The sequence below is a fragment of the Mobula hypostoma genome, chromosome 14 (assembly GCF_963921235.1).
Source record: "Mobula hypostoma chromosome 14, sMobHyp1.1, whole genome shotgun sequence".
In the NCBI taxonomy this organism is placed as follows: Eukaryota; Metazoa; Chordata; class Chondrichthyes; order Myliobatiformes; family Myliobatidae; genus Mobula; species Mobula hypostoma.
In genome coordinates this window covers 54,384,780-54,402,853 of record NC_086110.1, presented here as the reverse complement: position 1 = coordinate 54,402,853, position 18,074 = coordinate 54,384,780, and the positions used below count along the sequence as shown (strand labels likewise).

Genomic DNA, 18,074 nt, shown 5'->3' with positions numbered 1-18,074 from the left:
GTTATTTTCACTTTAAATTCAATGCATCTTTCACTATTACTCACGGGACTTTCAGCTTTCTCGTACTATTTAACTCTCACTGTAACTGCTGTTGCAGTTTATGATATTTTCTGACATTCACGTTCGTAGTCATCACCAATTCGTTGTGTCTGTGCACAACTACATATCAATAAATGCACACATGTGGGAGATGGCTTTAACTGGTGTATTCACATTGCAACGACAGAGGAACAATGTGCATGCTTAGACAACAGATCAATACCCATCATTCCGCTTTGATTCTTTTTGCCTTGAAACTACATGAAAGAGTAAGTTAGTGTAGCCAATTATAACACCAGCACGTCTTTACAATGTGTGAGAAAATCTAAGTTCCCAAAGGAAACCCGTGAGATCACATAGAGAACATCCAAACTCTGCACAGATGGACAATAGAACAGTACAGCAGAAGAACAAGTCCCTTGGCCCACAATGTCTGTACACACTATTTGCCCTCAAGTGGTCTATATCCTTCCATTTCTTGTCTATTCATGTGTCTGCCTGAATGCCTCTTAACACTGAGGTCAGAATTGATTCCAGGTTGCTGATGGGCTGTGTCATTGTGCTATATGCTCAGTTATATTCCCTCCGACATCTAGGAATTCCTAACAGACTTAATTCAAACCTAATAGACTTCAAGTGTCAAATTTTGCCTACTCCCTCCATTTGTTTGTCATCACGATTCATATTCCAATGCCATCAACAAACTTTAAAAAATTACATTTTGCACTTTCCTCCAAATGATTGATAGTATTATGAATAGATCAAGTCCAAGCAATAATTCCTGTGATACTTCATTACTTATCCTGAAAAAGACACATTTATTCCTGTTTCCTGTTTTGTGTCTACCAAACAATTTTCAATTTATGGAAATGCATAACTCATAATACCATCCACTTTAAATTTGCACGGTAAACTTCCAAGTGCAACTTTAAAAAAAATGCAAGTACACTCAAGCTGCTGGTTCTCTTTTATTTATTCTATCAGTTATTTTACAAGAAAAAAAATTCCAGTTGCTTGTTAAACATAATTTTTGTAATATATGGATCTATTTCTTTTAGAGCAATGACCCCTGCCTCCCCCCGTACCACAGATTAATCTGTTTTCTGCGTATGCGCTGCTGTCAACATGAATGCATCATTTAAAGCCAACTTTTGCATCGTGCGTGCTTTTATTTAAATGTAAGTAGTTACGCGCACAGACACAACAAATGGAGGATGAACACAAACCTGAATGTCAGAATATCTCGTGAACTGCACCAACAGTTATGCGACGAAAGAGCGATAGTTAAACAGCACAAGGAAACCAAAGGACCCATGAGTAACTGTGAAAGACATGTTGAATTTAAAGTGAAAATAACATGCCGATGGCTTCAGTTGGGAAAGTTGATGAACTCGATAGCCACTAATGAAGGCTTGGAGATGTATATCGAGAAGATTGAACTGTATTGTAATGTGAACAATGTGGAGGAGCAAAAGAAAGCCCCTACAGTTCTTAGCTTAATGGGCCCAAGAACATACAGTCCTATGCAACTTATTAACCGCTGCAAAGCCAGGAAGCAAAATGCTCGACAAAATTGGTACGATTTTAGAAAATCATTTGAGCCCTAAACCGTTGATATTAGCTGAGAGATTTAGATTTCACAAAATGAACCAATCAGAAGATGAAAGCCTTTCTGAATACATTGCAGAAAGCCACAAACTTTCTCAGTACTGTGACGTTGGAGATGGACTTTCTGATGCATTAAGGGACAGGCTTATATATGGCATGCACAGTCAATGCACTCAAATGAGGCTACCGTCCGAAAGAGACCTAACCTTAGAAAAGGCATTGACTATTGCAATACATTTAGAAGCTGCAGCGAAGGATGCAGCAGAACAGGAGTTTAGAGTGTGAAATGCACAAAATGACCCTGAATTGAGCAAACAAGCCAAAAATGTTATTGATATGGCAAATCCTCCCATGATGCAAATGACACACACAAAATGCTGGAGGAACTCAGGAGGCCAGGCAGCATCTATGGAAAAAATACAGTCATCATTTCGGGGCGAGACCCTTCGGCAGGACTGGAGAAAAAAAGATGAGGAGTAGATTTAAAAGGTGGAGTAGGGTAGAAAGAAATACAAGGTGATAGGTGAAAATGGGAGAGGGAGGGACGAAGTAAAGAGCTGGGAAGTAGGTTGTTGAAAGATATACAGGACTGGAGAAAGGGGAATCTAATAGGAGACCATAGGCCATGGAAGAAAGAAAAGCGAGGAGGAACACCAGAGGGAGGCAATGGGCAGGCAAGGGGATAAAGTGAGAGCAGGTAAAATGAATGGGTAATAGTGAAGGGGGAGGGGCGGCAATACCAGAAGTTTGAGAAATCGATATTCACGCCATCAGGTTGGAGGCTACCCAGAGGGAATATAGGGTGTTTTTCCTCCAACCTCATGTGGCATTATCATGACAGTAGAAGAGGCCATGGATTGACATATTGGAATGGGCATGGGAAATGGAATTAAAATGGGTGGCCACTGGAAGATCCCACTTTTTCTGGTGGACAGAGCACGGGTGCTCAGCGACGTGGTCTCCCAATCTATGTCAGGTCTCGCCAATGTACAGGAGGTCACACCAGCAGCACCAGATCCAGTATATGACCTCAAAAGACTCACAGGTGAAGTGTCACCTCACCTGGAAGGACTGTTTGGGGCCTTGAATGGTAGTAAGGGAGGAGGTGTAGGGGAAGGTGTAGCACTTGTTCCCCTTGTAAGGGTAAGTGCCAGGAGGGAGATCAGTGGGGAGGGATGAATGGGCAAGGGAGTCGCGTAGGGAGTGATCCCTGCAGAAAGCAGGAAGTTGTTGGGGGGTGGAGGGAGGGATAGATGTACTTGGTGGTGGGGTCCCTTTGAAAATCCGGAGGTTCCAGAGAATTACGTGCTGGAAGCAGAGGCTGTTGGGGTGATAGGTGGGGCAAGTAGAATCCTATCCCTGTTAGGGTGGCAGAAGGATGGGATAAGAGCAGACATGCATGAAATGGAAGAGATGTGGTTGAGAGCAGTGTTTTTTCCTCCAGTCCTGTCGAAGGGTCTCGGCCCGAAACATCAACTGTACTTTTTTCCATAGATGCTGCCTAGCCTGCTGTGATCCTCCAGCATTGTGTGTGTGTGTTGCTTGAGTTTCCAGCATCTCTTGTTTATGATGCAAATGACTGTTGGTTCAAAGAAAAAGTCTGCAGAAAGTGTCACAGACAAGTTCACATTGAGAGAATGTGCAAAGCAGACTAAAAGCATAACCTAGTGAAAAGTCTCAAACACAAAACGAAGCAAATGCATAAAACAACCATGTGTAAAATTGAATCAGACAACATAAAGTCTGACAAAGGTGAACTGTCATGTCTAAAACTTCATAGTATGTATTACTGAAGCAGATCACAATATAATATGGATCACAACAGATGTGTCTGGTGCAAAAATGTAAATGAAGCTGAATACAGGGCCAGCTTTGTCTATAATGCCAGAGGCTGACTACAAAAGACTGTTTCCTAAGATACTATTAGAGAAGAACTCAGTGATGGTAAAGACTTACACAGGCAAAAAAGTGTTCCTCAATAACAAACTGAAGCTGTATGTGATGTATGAAGGCTAAATACAGTAGTTAAAGCTTTACATATTGAAAAGTGGAGGGCCACTACATTTCAGATGTGTATGGTTGAGAAAAGTCCAACTATACTGCCAGTCATCGATGATCTCAATGTGGCATCAACAGGCAAATGGTAGCACTAACCGGAGACTGTCACATCTGCTTAATGCTAATGACAAGGTGTTTGAGAAGGGAATAGATAAACAGATTGAAAACTTCGCCAAAAGGTGTTTGGGATGCCAAAAAGTTCAAAATGCACCCCCATGGGCATCCATTACACCCATCGGAGTGGCTGTCTTCACCATGGTAAAGAGAACATATTGACTTTGCTGGGCCATTCATGGACTCCATGTTCCTAATTGCTAATGGATGCTTATTTGAAGTGGCCAGTGGTTATACCAATGAAGTCAACCACCTCAATAAGAATGTCTCCACCGTCACCAGAAATGGCTTACCAGAACAACTTGTGAGTGACAACGGACCACAATATACATCAGAAGAATTCTGACTGTTCATGAAGAAAATTGCCATCAACATTTCAAGTCAGCTCATCAGCCAGTAACAAATGTATTAGATAAAATGTTTATCCAAACCTTCAAGAAGTCCATTAAAGAGATGGACAAGGAGGATATTTCTGTACAGCACAACGTTGATGACTTCCTTTTATGTGTATCGGAACTCTGTTTATGTGACGACAGACCAAAAACTTGCAACGCTGTTCATGAACAGGAATCTGAGATCTTGAGACCTCCTGAAACGAGGTCTCTGAAGGGTAATACAGAATAAACAGTTCAGCCAATAGACAAGTAAGGCAGCAGGAACAATAAGATTGGACAGGAGGTCCTAGTGTGTGGTAACTGTGAAGACAAGAGGACACCCGGTAGGATAGCTACAAGAACTGAACCATTGATGTACACAATGGATGTTGGAGATCAAACATGGACACGTCATGTAGACCAGATACTCGATGCTCAACCGAAGAACAGAGCTGAGTCGATTACATGCAACAAGATGGACACATTACAATCACAAGACTTGCCTCTCAGTGATGATCATGCCATTGACAGCAACATGACATGGGAAACTGAGAATGTTGTCTTAGACAGGACACCTACCAAACCCAATCACACTCCACAGGTCCGGAGGGACTATCCTGAAATAAAAAAGAGCGCCACCCAAAAGACTGAATCTTTAGAACTGTGAAGTTAGCTTCAGACCATTATTGTGAAATCATGTTTATTTGGAATATGGGTTTATGAATGTTGTGTACATATTCAGTTTTATGTTGCATTAATCCAAGGGGAAATGCAATGTATGAATCTATTTCCTTTAGATCAATGACCCGCCCCTTATCACTATGTATTGATCTGTTGTCTATGCATGTGCAGTTATCTCCCTCTCTCTCACTGCAATGTGAATACACCAGTTAAAGCCAGCTTTCACGTGCGTGCTTTTACTTAATTAATATCTAGTTGTGCACAGACACAATTTCCTTTTCAGATGTCCATATTGACTTTGGAAAGCTTAAATGCAAAGCAATACATGTTTGGTTGTCCTTCAGAAAAGATCACCCGCAAATATTAAACTTCAGCCTCAAGCATGTCCCTATTGACAGTGAGATTGCTTGTAGTGTACTACAGCCTGCAGCTTTCTGGAAGTGTAGACTTCTGGATATATCGGAAAGGACCATTCATTATGCTGAAAGAAGTGGCACTGTTGGCTGTCAGTAAGGGACTTATTTACAGGAAATAAGTTTTTTCAATGCAGATTACTATCATCTGTGATTATCGAAGTTAACAGGTATGTATCCAATTTGAGCAGGTCGTGACAAAGCAGCCATAGTAAGAATTCTCATAATGCAAAAGCTGTACATGACCTATGTCCTATATGGTGTGTCTCCAGTATCTTTCACATCCCATGAGAATGGGAGAATGCCATGAGTATATGTGCAGTCGGATTTCAGCACAAGGTACCTTTATGTATTACATTAATATATATCTTCACATATTAATATATTTGTAGAGATATATATTAATGTAATACATTGGAATGGAGATTTAACTGTTTGCTAAATGCTGGATTGCGTATGAAAAGCTGATACGTGGAAGTACCACAGTGCTGTAATACACAAACCTGTAATTATTTTAGGATGTTTGCTTGGGAAAGTGCAACTCAATGATACATTTCCCTCAGGCAATTATTTGCACCAGATTATTAAGCAATTTTAATTTACAACTGAAGTTTAAGTGTTTGCATTTATTCAGAGTGTTTGTAAATACCCTTCGTTTGTATGCAGAGGTATAATACTGGCAGATAAAACGCCTGCCATTGATGAGTGAGGTGGTGCTAACTGGAATGAAGGCGAGAGGCAGAAGTCACAACTGTGTGTGTGTGTGTGTGTGTGTGTGTGTGTGTGTGTGTGTGCGCCTGTGTGTGCATTTCTAATGTAAGTATGAAAAATACAAGACTTATAGAATCTTCTGAAGGTTTTGCTTTTCTACAATGAGTATTTCTCAGTCTCCTGGAATCCTCACAACTCTGACAAATTGTACTCTAGCTCCTGCATGCAATTTGCTTTATACCATTGTGAGGATCAAAGGCTGTCTCATTTATGTAAATATTAAAATGATTTGGCAACTTCTCCTGGAAAAAATAATGATACATGGCTGCTCATGTTGCATATATGGCAGATATATTTGATCAGATTTGAATCCACCTTTACAGAGCAGAAGGCATAATTGCTTTCAGCAACTGCAAAATTGCTGCATTAAAATAAAACAATTTTCTCTGTGGATCAAACATGTTTGAAATAGTCATGTTTCATAATGGATTCTGTCTGCTGAAAAGCAGTGCAAAATATACCAGTAATTGACAAAATCAGACACAAGATTCTGTGATTACTTCAAAGATATGAAACTCAATGGGAAAGAATGGATTATGGCATTCTCTTGAAGCTGTACTGGAAATTATGAACGCATGAGGTAGAAAGAATTTCAACTGACCACTTTATCTTGTATTTCTGACTTACTGAAGAAACATTCTAAGATGGTCCTTTCAGCCTTTGGCATGGAGCTGCTTCTGATATCCTTCTGATATCCTACTTTTGCCTTTCCTCTGGAGAATATACTACTTCTGTTTCTCATTCCATAATAATCACGTTATTTTTCAATGCAACATTCTTGTTGAAAATAGGATTCACTGCCTTGACTCAAATAAAGAATAAAATCAGGGCAAACTGAATGCGTGTGACCTTCAGTTTATGTTGATGACAAACCAAGCTACAAGAAACGAGTCAAAGAAATTCAAGATGAGGTATCTCATAATATGTAATATCAAATTTATTATACAACAGAAATTGTACCAGATATGAATATATAGTTTATATTTTATAGCAGCATTTAATCTTTTAATGTTGTGTTTCTGGTGTTCTTTTCAAACTGCACAATGATAAATGTTGCTTAGGGCTAATGGATGTTTCTATTGCTGGTAGTCTTTTATTTTTGTTATTTATTGTTGCCTTGTTGAGCTGTTTACCAATTTTGAGGTAGACTGTTCCTATTTGTTTTTGCAATTGGTATAGGTTATTAGTGTTAAGAAATTGGGCTTTGTAAAAAAAATTGCTGAGAACTATTGCATTGGTCTATTGAACCGGTCAGTCTTTTCTCACAGGATAAACATTATTCCTAACATATTCTTGGTTGGTTAGGGCATATTTTCCAGTATGCCAGGTAATAAAATTACTTTATAATGTAATATTAATAGGGTTTTTAAGTTAATGTATGAAAAATAATTCATATAAAATGGGATGACTTTCCAAGTAAATAGAGTAAACAATATAATAAAATAGTCATTTCTGCTGAATTTTTATTGTGGTGATTGAAAAAAATAAATATATCAGAAAGGAAGCAATATTTATTGGTGCAGGAACATATGTAAATACTACACAAACACAACAGAAAGATGGACATCTGTTCTAGCTACATATATTCCTAAAATACATTTAAATTATAAGCTAAATGTTAGAAAAGTACAGATTTTTAATACTTCAATTTTTAATACTAATCACAACATTAAAGACATTTTGGGGACAATAAACTATAGTAGGTCAGGGAAAGATTATATTTAGTTCTTCATATGTTTCAGGTGTAATCATTTTTGAATTAAGATTGAATAGCAAATAAACTGACATATTTGCTACACCAATACTTCCTTTGCTATACCAGGCAATTGTATGGTCTCAGATGTTTAATGCTGTTCATTCCAGAAATGTTTTTTCATCTGTACACTTTTCTTTACTCTAGTGAACAACATCTAACCAGCACTTATTTTACAAACGACAATCTATGCATTGTCAGAGGATCATTCAGATGAGAACTAAAACCAAGACACTTTATTCTCTGATGTAAAAGATTTCTTGGTTAGGTTGTGAGGAACAGTGATTGTACCCATTCCCCAGGCAGTGATTATCCCACATAGCTACCAATGAAAGATAACATTAAGAAATCTGTACAATTAATGTCTCACCCTATGTTGTGTTAAAATATCCTTATATAATACACTGTAGTGTATTTTTGTCTCATTTAACAGCATTGCTGTTTAAAAGATCAGTTATAATTTACAGGAAGCCTGGAGTTTATGTTTCCAAAGACCACTGAGATCCAAAATACCACCAATATACTAATTTATTTGAAGATATAACAACTAATTATGATACACTGCCTTATTATGGTGCATCATAACTCCAATGCACCAACACCTGAATTGAACATCGATGTGTTTAGAACCAGAGTCCTGGATTTACAATAAAATTAGACACTACAGAAATAGCCAGCAGAGCAGGGTGTCTCGTGACAGAAAAACAGAGTTAACATTTCAGGTTGATGGTTCTTTGACAGAACTTGTTTCATCGGATAAAGATTTTGAGTAATTAACCTGAAACGTTAGCTGTTTCTTTCTCTACAAATGCAGATTAAACTCTTGAGGATTCCCAGCATTTTAATTTTAATTTCATGTTTTCAACTTCTACTGCAACTTAGTTTTTCTGCAGGACATAACAAATGGATGCAAGTAGGTACTTTGTTGGTTAATATCATGACTGAAGCTGATTAATGAGCATTTTTAAAACAGCTTTTAAAATTGTTTTTTAATGAATTTAAATTTAACTTGAGTTCCTGGGAAACTGACCAGGGAAATGGTGAAATATCATTTCTAGTGGGTTTTACAAATTATTATAGTCCCACCTGACTAAAAACTCAATTGCACCTGGTGTCTCAATGCCCTCTGGCAAACAATTGAAAGTGAGTGCTTGTGAAGATGGAGCTTTGTTCAGCCTCTGAGGATTCTGAGCTGACAAGATTCAGATGAAAGACTACTTGGCATTACGTATGAGGAAGGCACTCAGCATCTCTAGCACCAACAACTTGTGTGGTGACCTATGCACAGGCAAGACACAATGCAAGAGAGGTTGATATTGAGTTGGCACTCAGAAAGAATAATGGGCAAGATATGAGGGTGATACTAAAACATAGTCCATTTCAGCATTACTGTATTATCTAATCATAGTTCAAACAACATAGCTTTTTCTCAGTGCATAAAAACAAAAAGAAAACTGCAGATGTTGGAAATTCTAAGTAAAACTAGAAAAAAATGCCAGCGGGAGGGGAGGAGAAACTGGCGGTGCGACGCAGTGCACGCGGCCACTCCAAATTGATATCGTATTTGTGAAGTAGGATGCCATGCACAATCCTGATTTGATGGAGACAGCCATGGGAAGTACAGAGGAACATCTGGAGAAACTTCTGAAATGCCTGCTGCTACTGTGTGATCAAGAATCTCCGGAGGGGAAGGCCCCAAACCCTTGGCTTTGCCTACTGCCTGTTGACGGGGCCGGGGTCGAAGCGCTCGGCAGAGATGGTGCTCGGTGCCTGGTGTCAGAGAGCTGGTCGCAGACTCAAGTTTTTGGACGGACTCGGAGTCGGACTGTGGTCGGGTGCTTCCAGGATGCTGCATCGGCAAGTTTGCGGTGCTGGAAGCTCATGGCAGGAAGAGTTTTCTTCCTTCAACCATCTGCGTGAGATGATGGGACTTTCGAGAGACTTTGAGACTTTCTTTACCGTGCCCATGGTCTGTTCTTCTATCAAATTACGGTATTGCTTGCACTGTTGTAACTATATGTTACAATTATGTGACTTTTGTCAGTTTCTTTAGCCTTGGTTTATCTTGTGTTTCTGTGATATCATTCTGGAGGAACAAATTGAATCATTTCTTAAAGCAAGCATTACTAAATGACAATAAAAGAGGACTGCGCATCCTCATAATCTAATCTAATAATTCAAAATATCAGACAGCTTCCATAGAGAGAGAAAAGAGAGTGCTTTAGACAGATGCCTTTGCATTAGAACTTGGCCATCAGTCCAAAACATTTTCTCTACTCTCTTCTTTATTCCTGCTGCCCGATCTATGGAGTATTTCCCCTTCTTCTTAAGCCCATCAGCCCTACTGGGGCATAGGCTGCCGACAGCAGCTCGCCACAGTCCTCTGTTTTGGGTCGAAGGTTGATTGGCCCTGTGGATTCCATTTTCACCACATGACTTCATACATCTAAGCAAAGATCCTTCTCTCTCAGGGATGTGGTCTGGGGTCATATGGGATGGATTTGCTAGCCCCATGGCCATCCCACCTCCTTTCTCAGCCTGGCTTGGGACCATCTATGGCAGAATTAGTATTTCCTCTTCCTTTTATTTCAATTTTGCATTTTTGATTAAACACTCATATGCATTTCATTTCTCTCACCTTTTTTGCCATGTGACTCATCTTGTGTCATTTGGAAAGGGACAGATGCTCTCTCGTGGATCATTGCACTGGCTACAGAAATGCCTCTGACTCAACTTCCTGCCTTTTCAAGACCTTGCCCAACTTGTGAAGTGTATCAGCATGCAAAAGCAGAATTGATAATGGAATACAAGGTCATGTTTTCAGTATTGGTTTAGATCTAAGCAGGTGAGAAGCAAGAAAACTGAGTGGCATTTTCTCTAGATTAAGTTTATTGTCATCTGACTGTACATATACACAGCCAAATGAATTAATATTCTCCCAAACATAACTTTTCCTATCCTCCCTCTCTTGAAACAATGTCTGGGTTAGGTTACAGACCAACTATGATTTCCCTGTAAAGTTAATCATGCTTAAGGAACTAAATGTTCTAAATCTGTTTCTATAGCTTGCTATCATGGAACATGTTGTGGCACAATGGTCAATACCTAAGTTTATAATATTGCTCTAATATTGTCAACAAAAGCCTCCATGGTTCAAGTTTGGTGACTAGCTAAGTGTTTTCTCAGGTGTGAGTATCTGTTCTTATTTATTTTGACTCATGAATTACCAAGTGAGAACTTAACTAATTGTCTAACTAGACTCCATGGCATCTGACTGTTGCACCTCAAGGCTCTAAGCTCTGTGATGGAAAAAATAAAGTCACTGGCAAACTGTCCTGATGGCTGTCCTGTGAAGCTTGCTATGCATAAAGATCAAAGAAACAAAATTAAGGTAATTAATTACGACAAAAGTTCGTCCATAAACTCAAGTTCTAGGTGCCAATAAGTGGGAGTTGGGTGGGTGTGTCTTAGAAATTATACACTGCTATGTTTGTCTAATAAAATTGATCTTTGTAGCTGTTGAATTTTGTTTGTCAGAAAACTACTTTCATGTTTGCTCATGTTTTATTAAATGAAACAATTAAAATGTAAAACATGACACAGTACAAGATTAAAGAATTAAACTGAATTTCAAAGTTAGAACTTTATTCATATTGCTATAAAGCTTAAAGGAGAAATGTGGAAGATACTTCACTTTAATTTGAAAGGTCTATCCAAAAACTAAAGACTACAAAATAGAAGTGCCTTATACAGCAGGTTTTAGGGTACTCATCACAATGTTACTCAAACACTAAACTCAACTCCTAAATTTGATTTTCAAATTATTATATCACTGATCAAATGAAAGTAGCATACCTGAGTCAAGGTACTTGTCATTCTGCCAGAAGTTTTCTGCAAGGTTTTTCTCTCCAGCCTAAAGGGCAATAAATATTGTCTCATTCCAGGATATTAACCCTCTACTTCTGTGAACAGAACTGATGTCAAGGTTTACCTGCAGATTTAATGCTTCTCCTTGCATTTTGTACTCTCTTACACAAAGAAAAAAAATAATGAGCCTGTAAGCAACTCCAACAAACTTCTAGGCAATCCTCCAAAATCCAGTACGAAACTAATTTTAGCCATATGAACAAAATGGTCTGCCTAGTGGTATGAGTATAAATTGGCTTCAATGCCAGGGATGTTGGCTTAGCATGAGAATATTTATATTGGTTTGTGTTATGTTTTATAACTCCAAAATATAAAAAGTAACTGAAAGGAAACTCGGAACTGGAAATGTATGTCTTAGTTCCATTTTTACTTTAAGCATATGTATGATGTGGTGGTGTAATGACATATGCCATTCACGTACTTTTACTGTACATATAGTATAACCCATTATTATTTAAACGAAGTATGTTTAATCAAACAGTATATTTATATATCAACTCAATATAGAATGCAACCACCAGAGGCTTGGGAGCTTGAGGGTTTGACACTGTATCCTTGTTGTTCCTAGTCGTGCACTCTTCTGGTCTGAAATCTCAGATGTTTTTCCCGGGACTTGTTGGAGCCACTCATTCTGTCCAGGTGTCACAGCTCCAAGTGTTCCTATCACCACTGGGATTACTCTGGCTTTAACCTTCCACATCCATTCTACCTGCTCTTTCAAGCCCTGGTATTTCTCCAGCTTCTCATATTCTTTCTTCCTGATGTTCCTGTCGTTAAGGATTGCCACATCTATTACTATTGCTTTCTTCTGTTCCTTGTGCAGTATTACTATGTCTGGTTGGTTGGCCAGTACCTGCTAATTAGTCAGTATTTGGAAGTCCCACAGGATCTTAGCTCTGTCATTCTCCACTACCTTCTCGGGAGTTTCCCATTTGGACTTGGGAGTGTCCAATCCATATTCACCACAGCTGATACTGTACACAATTCCTGGAACTTGGTGGTGCCTTTCAGTGTATGCTGCCCATGCCTGCATCTAGCTCCTTCTACAATGTACTGGATAGTTTGTAATACACAGCATACTGTACAATACAACCACTATATAGACATCCTCCCAGTCAAGAAGGCAACTGTGTACAATACTCCCACGGTCAACATCTTCTGGATAGACTATGAAACTGTATATTTCACTCCTTTTATGTCTTTGACATTTGTTTTTCATCTTGAATGTGATCCTGGAACTTTTGGAGCCTGTGAGTTGCAGTTTGGTGATTGTCTGAGTGTTTCAGTGCTCTGCAGTCTCCGAGAGGATTCTGGGGAACCTCACGGCGAGAAGGCTGCAGGACAGGGCACGAGTTGATGTTCAACTACATTTCGCCGATTAAAGCAAAGAGGGAGATTGAAACTGAGACAAATGCAGAAGGTGAACACTAGCTGCCAGCCTTTAGATGACTGGTGGGATCGGCCTGCTGCTGGAGATGGAAAATTGCCTTTTGATCGCTAGTGGGATTGTTCTTCTGCTGCATAGGGGAGCGTGCCGTTTGATCACTGGTGGGATCGTTCTGCCGAGGAGGGAAGCTGCTGCTGTGCCTGGAGAATGTTAAGCAAGTTTTCTATGTTTTATAGTTTTAATATTCTGTTTTTCACCCGACCTTTTTCGTGTTTTATGTGCAGGGAAGGGGGATTTGGGCGGCGATTTGCCTGTTATATTTTTGTTTAATTTTTGGGCAGGGAAGGGGAATTTTGCAGTTGATGATTGTTCTGCCATCCTTTTCTTTCTTGGTTTTGTGGTTATCTGGAGAAGAAGAATCTCAGAGTGATATACAGTGCCTATGAAAAAGTATTCACCCCTTCCCCAGAAGTTTTCATGTTTTATTGTTTTACAACATTGAATCAGTGGATTTAATTTGGCTTTTTTGACACTGATCAACAGAAAATGATTCTCAAGTGTCAAAGTCAAAACAGATCTCTACAAAGTGATCTAAATTAATTACAAATATAAAATACAAAATAATTGATTATATAAGTATTAACCCCCTTCAAGTAGATGTACCTTTGGCAGCAATTACAGACTCAAGGCTGTGTAAATAAGTCTCTATCAGCTTTGCACATCTGGACACTGAAAATGTCCCTGTTCTTTAAAAAACTGCTCAAGCTCTGGCAGATTATATGGGAATCGTGAGTGAACAGTTCTTTTCAAGTGTCGCCACAAATTCTCAATTGGATTGAGGTCCGGACTCTAACTTGGCCACTCCCGGATATTAAGGGATCAGAGATTAAGGGAGCTAGGGCTTTACTCTTTGGAGAGAAGGAGGATGAGAGGAGACATGATAGAGGTGTACAAGATAATAAGAGGAATAGATAGAGTGGATAGCCAGCGCCTCTTCCCTAGGTCACAAGAGGACATGGCTTTAAATTAAGGGGTGGGAAGTTCAAGGGGGATATTAGAGGAAGGATTTTTACTCAGAGAGTGGTTGGTGTGTGGAATGCACTGCCTGAGTCAGTGGTGGAGGCAAATACACTTGTGAAGTTTAAGAGACTACTAGACAGGTATATGGAGGAATTTAAGGTGGGGGCTTATATGGTTTGAGGGTCGGCACAACATTGTGGGCTGAAGGGCCTGTAATGTGCTGTACTATTCTATGTTCTATGTTCCATGTTCTATTAACTTTATTGGTTTTTAAGCCATTCCTCTTTAGCTTTGGCTTTTAGCTTGGGATGATTGTCTTGCTGGAAAACAAATCGTCTCTCAAGTCATAGTTCTCTTGCAGACTGCATCAGATTTTCCTCCAAGATTTCCCTGTATTTTACTGCATTAATTTTACCCTCTACATTCACAAGTCCTCCAGAGCCTGCTGCAGTGAAGCATCCCCACAGCATGATGCAGCCACCATGCTGCGCAGTAGGGCTGGTGTGTTTTTGATGAGGTGCAGTGTTAGGCTTATGCCAAACATAGTGTTTAATCTGATAGTCGAAAAGCTCAATTTTGGTTTTATCAGACCATAGAACTTACTTCCAGCTGACTTCAGAGTCTCTGACATGCTTTCTGGCAAACTCTAGCTGAGATTTCATGTGAGCTTTTTTTTAAACAGTGGCTTTGTCTTTGCTGCTCTCCTATAAAGCTGCAACTGGTGAAGCACCCAGGCAATTGTTGTTGCATGCACAGTCTCTCCCATCTCAGCCACTGAAGCTTATAACACATCTAGAGTTGTCACAGGTCTCTTGGTGGTCTCCCTCACTAGTCCCCTTCTTATATAGTCATTCAGTTTTCGAGGACGGCTGATTTACAGCTGACTCATATTCTTTCCATTTCTTGATGATTGACTTAACTGTACTGCAAGGGGTATTCAGTAACTTGGAAATTTTCTTGTATCCATCCTGATTTGTGCATTTTTTAACTTTTTCACAGAGTTGGAGTGTTCTTTTGTCTTCATGGTGTAGTTTTTGCCATGATACTGACTCAACAGCAGTTGGACCTTCCAGATACAGGTGTATTTTTGATACAATCAATTGAAGCACCTTGACTGCACACAGGTCTCCAAAAACAAATCTCAATTTACCTAATTATGTGACTTCTATAACCAATTAGCATCAAATATTTTGTGTTTTACAGTATATTTGTAATTAATTTAGATCACTTTGTAGAGATCTGTTTTCACTTTGACATGAAAGAGTCTTTTTCTAGTGATCTGTGTCAAAAAAGCCAAATTAAAACCATAGTGATTCAATGTTGTAAAACAATGAAACATGAAAACTTCTGGGGGCAGGGGGGTGATACTTTTTATAGGCACTGTAGTTTGATAATAAGTGAACCTCTGAACATCCATAGTATAGTAAAATTTTAAGTGTTCCATTCCATTCAGATCAAAAGATTTAGTCGCTGTGAAGGATTTCTTACTCTCGTGGGACAACATCTTTCCAGACCGGAGGGCAGGGCGGTGGGCGGGGGGGAGGTGTCACTCTGCTTGGCAGGAGAGACGTGTCTGTGAAGTGATCTCAGGTTTTGGGTCCTCCTCCATGGTGGTTGTAGGAGTTGGCTGTGGGGCTGCAGGAAGTGGTTCTGACAGTTCTGGACACCTTTCTTCCGCATGTGTTGGCATCCCAATCAATGCATGGCAGGCTTCATTGGACAATGTGGATCATGATGTCTGACAACACCATTTCCTTTAGCTTTTGGAAAGCCACCTCACGCTGGTTTGTCCATTGCTATTTCTTTCTGATGTGTAGTAATGAGTTCAAGGGGTGGAGCACAGTAGCTAGCTTTAGTCGGAACTTATTATTGTAATTGAAAAATCCTAAAAAGGATTGCACCTGTGACGTATCCTTTGGCTGTGGAGAATCCACCAATGCTTGAATTTTCTCAGCACACTTGTGTAATGCTTGTGCATCATTGGTGTGACCACTGGTGTGATGCCTGGTTTTGATTTTAAGCAAGGCACATATGTATGATGTGGTGCAGTGATGATGTATGCATTCAATGTACTCTTACATAAAACCCGTAGTTAATTATTTAAACAAAGTATGCTCACATGCTCAATGGAGCACCAATGAGAAGGTCCTGACGAGTTGCCTCGCTATCTAGGAGTAGTCGGACATCAGACTGGAAGTCCCTGTACAGGACTCTGAGAACAGCTGGGAGCTCCCTACCATCTACTGGGGATATTTATCAGGAGCACTGCATGTGCAGGGCCCTAAGTATTATTAAGGAACACACCCATCCACCCAGGAATCTTTCTACCATCAGGCAGGAGACAACGACGCATAAAAACAAGAATGGTCAGGATAAGAAGCAGTTTCTTCTCGCAAGCTATTAGGCCTCTGAACTCTTGGCCACATCGTAATTGAAGTGTCATTGGTTAATCTGTTCCAGTACAATATTTAATTTTAGTGCATGTTTGTTTGTTATTTATGTGTGATTCATCTGTAGATTGTATCCTTACCTTCCTAAGTTGTTGTGTGTTATGTGTGTACTACTGTGGTTTACACCCTGGTTCAGAGAAATGCTGTCTCGCTTCTATATAAATTATATGGTTATACATGTTATATAAATAAATAGTTAAATGACAATAGATTAATCAAACAATATTTTTACATTACTCAAATATTACTGAAATATTAAGTACACAATAGATTGCATGTAATTTCAGTGAATTTGAAGCATTTTGCTGTGACAACATATTTTCCAGTGCCTTGAGAGGCTGCTGTTGTCAGTCCAGGATCAGATGCATTTTAAAGGGCAGAGATCGCTATTGTCCAGTACACCATGAGCTTTGTGCTGGGTCTGAGGTCCTGCTCTTCAAGTATCCTTTTCTTCAATTCCCCGTAAGCTGTGCTAATGCATTGAAGACAGTGCTGAATTTCTTATTGATGAGATGTGACTCCCTTGATATTGGAAGTGGTCCATTTTTTCCTAGGGTCTCCATCTGTCGCTGGAGGGCAGCATGGTTCAGCAAAGGCAGATTGGCCGAGAGTCTTTATTATGGGAACACTGAGTTGAACTTTCAATGATAGTTTACACTTCGGCCTCTGAGCAAGCAGTCAGCAAGGCTACCTCAGTAGATTCACTATTTTTAATGAATGTGACAATGAGAAAAGTAACATACCCATAAGACTTCTTGGCACCGTCTGACTGCTTCACCATTGAAAAATGTGCTTGATCTGCCATCTTATTTCCACTTTCCAGTGCTAACTTCACATCCCTCGATTCCATCAATATTCAAAATTCAATTTATTTCTGTATTGAATAAACTCAGTTTCTGTCCCTCCTACACACTCTTGGGTCGAAAATGTCAAATATCTACTAGTCTCAGGGTGAAGGCATTTCTCTCAGTTCCATACTGAACAGTTAACCCGTTAATTGGGGACTAGACATCCTAAGAAGGGCACCTGCATCAAGCCCTGTAGGAATTTGATACGCTTCAATGAGATAAACTTTCATTCTTCTCAAACTACATAGTATAACCCAGTCTGTTTAAAGTTAAAGATTTTGATATTCAGACAGTAAGGCTGCAACGCTGCTGAAACAAGAGTTAAATCCTAAGCTTACATGGAGCATCATGGCAACAGTGTAGAAAATGGAGTTGCCTCCACTACTGCCAATGCTACCACTTTATCCTTCATGGTCACCTTTATTTCACTGAGGCTAAAAGCAGCCTTACTGAGTAGATGTTTTTTTGCAGGGCAGCTTGTTTATTTCGTTCCATATCACCTCATCCCCTGCCTGTTCATGCCTGTCTAAATGCTTCTTAAACATCGAGAAGCGCGGAGGAACATCTGGAGAAACTTCTGAAATGCCTGCTTCACTGCCACTGCGACTGTCCAATCGAGAATCTCCGGAAG

The 18,074-nt window shown here is 39.6% G+C and overlaps 1 long non-coding RNA gene across 1 annotated transcript in view; it reads right to left on the bottom strand.

The window, feature by feature from the left end:
- The window catches only part of LOC134356297 (uncharacterized), a 45,333-nt gene that overhangs the window by 18,541 nt on the left and 8,718 nt on the right, over positions 1-18,074 (bottom strand). Inside the window, exon 2 of the long non-coding RNA XR_010020325.1 lies at positions 11,667-11,724. This is a non-coding gene — a long non-coding RNA (uncharacterized LOC134356297). The remainder of the gene's footprint in view (positions 1-11,666; positions 11,725-18,074) is intronic.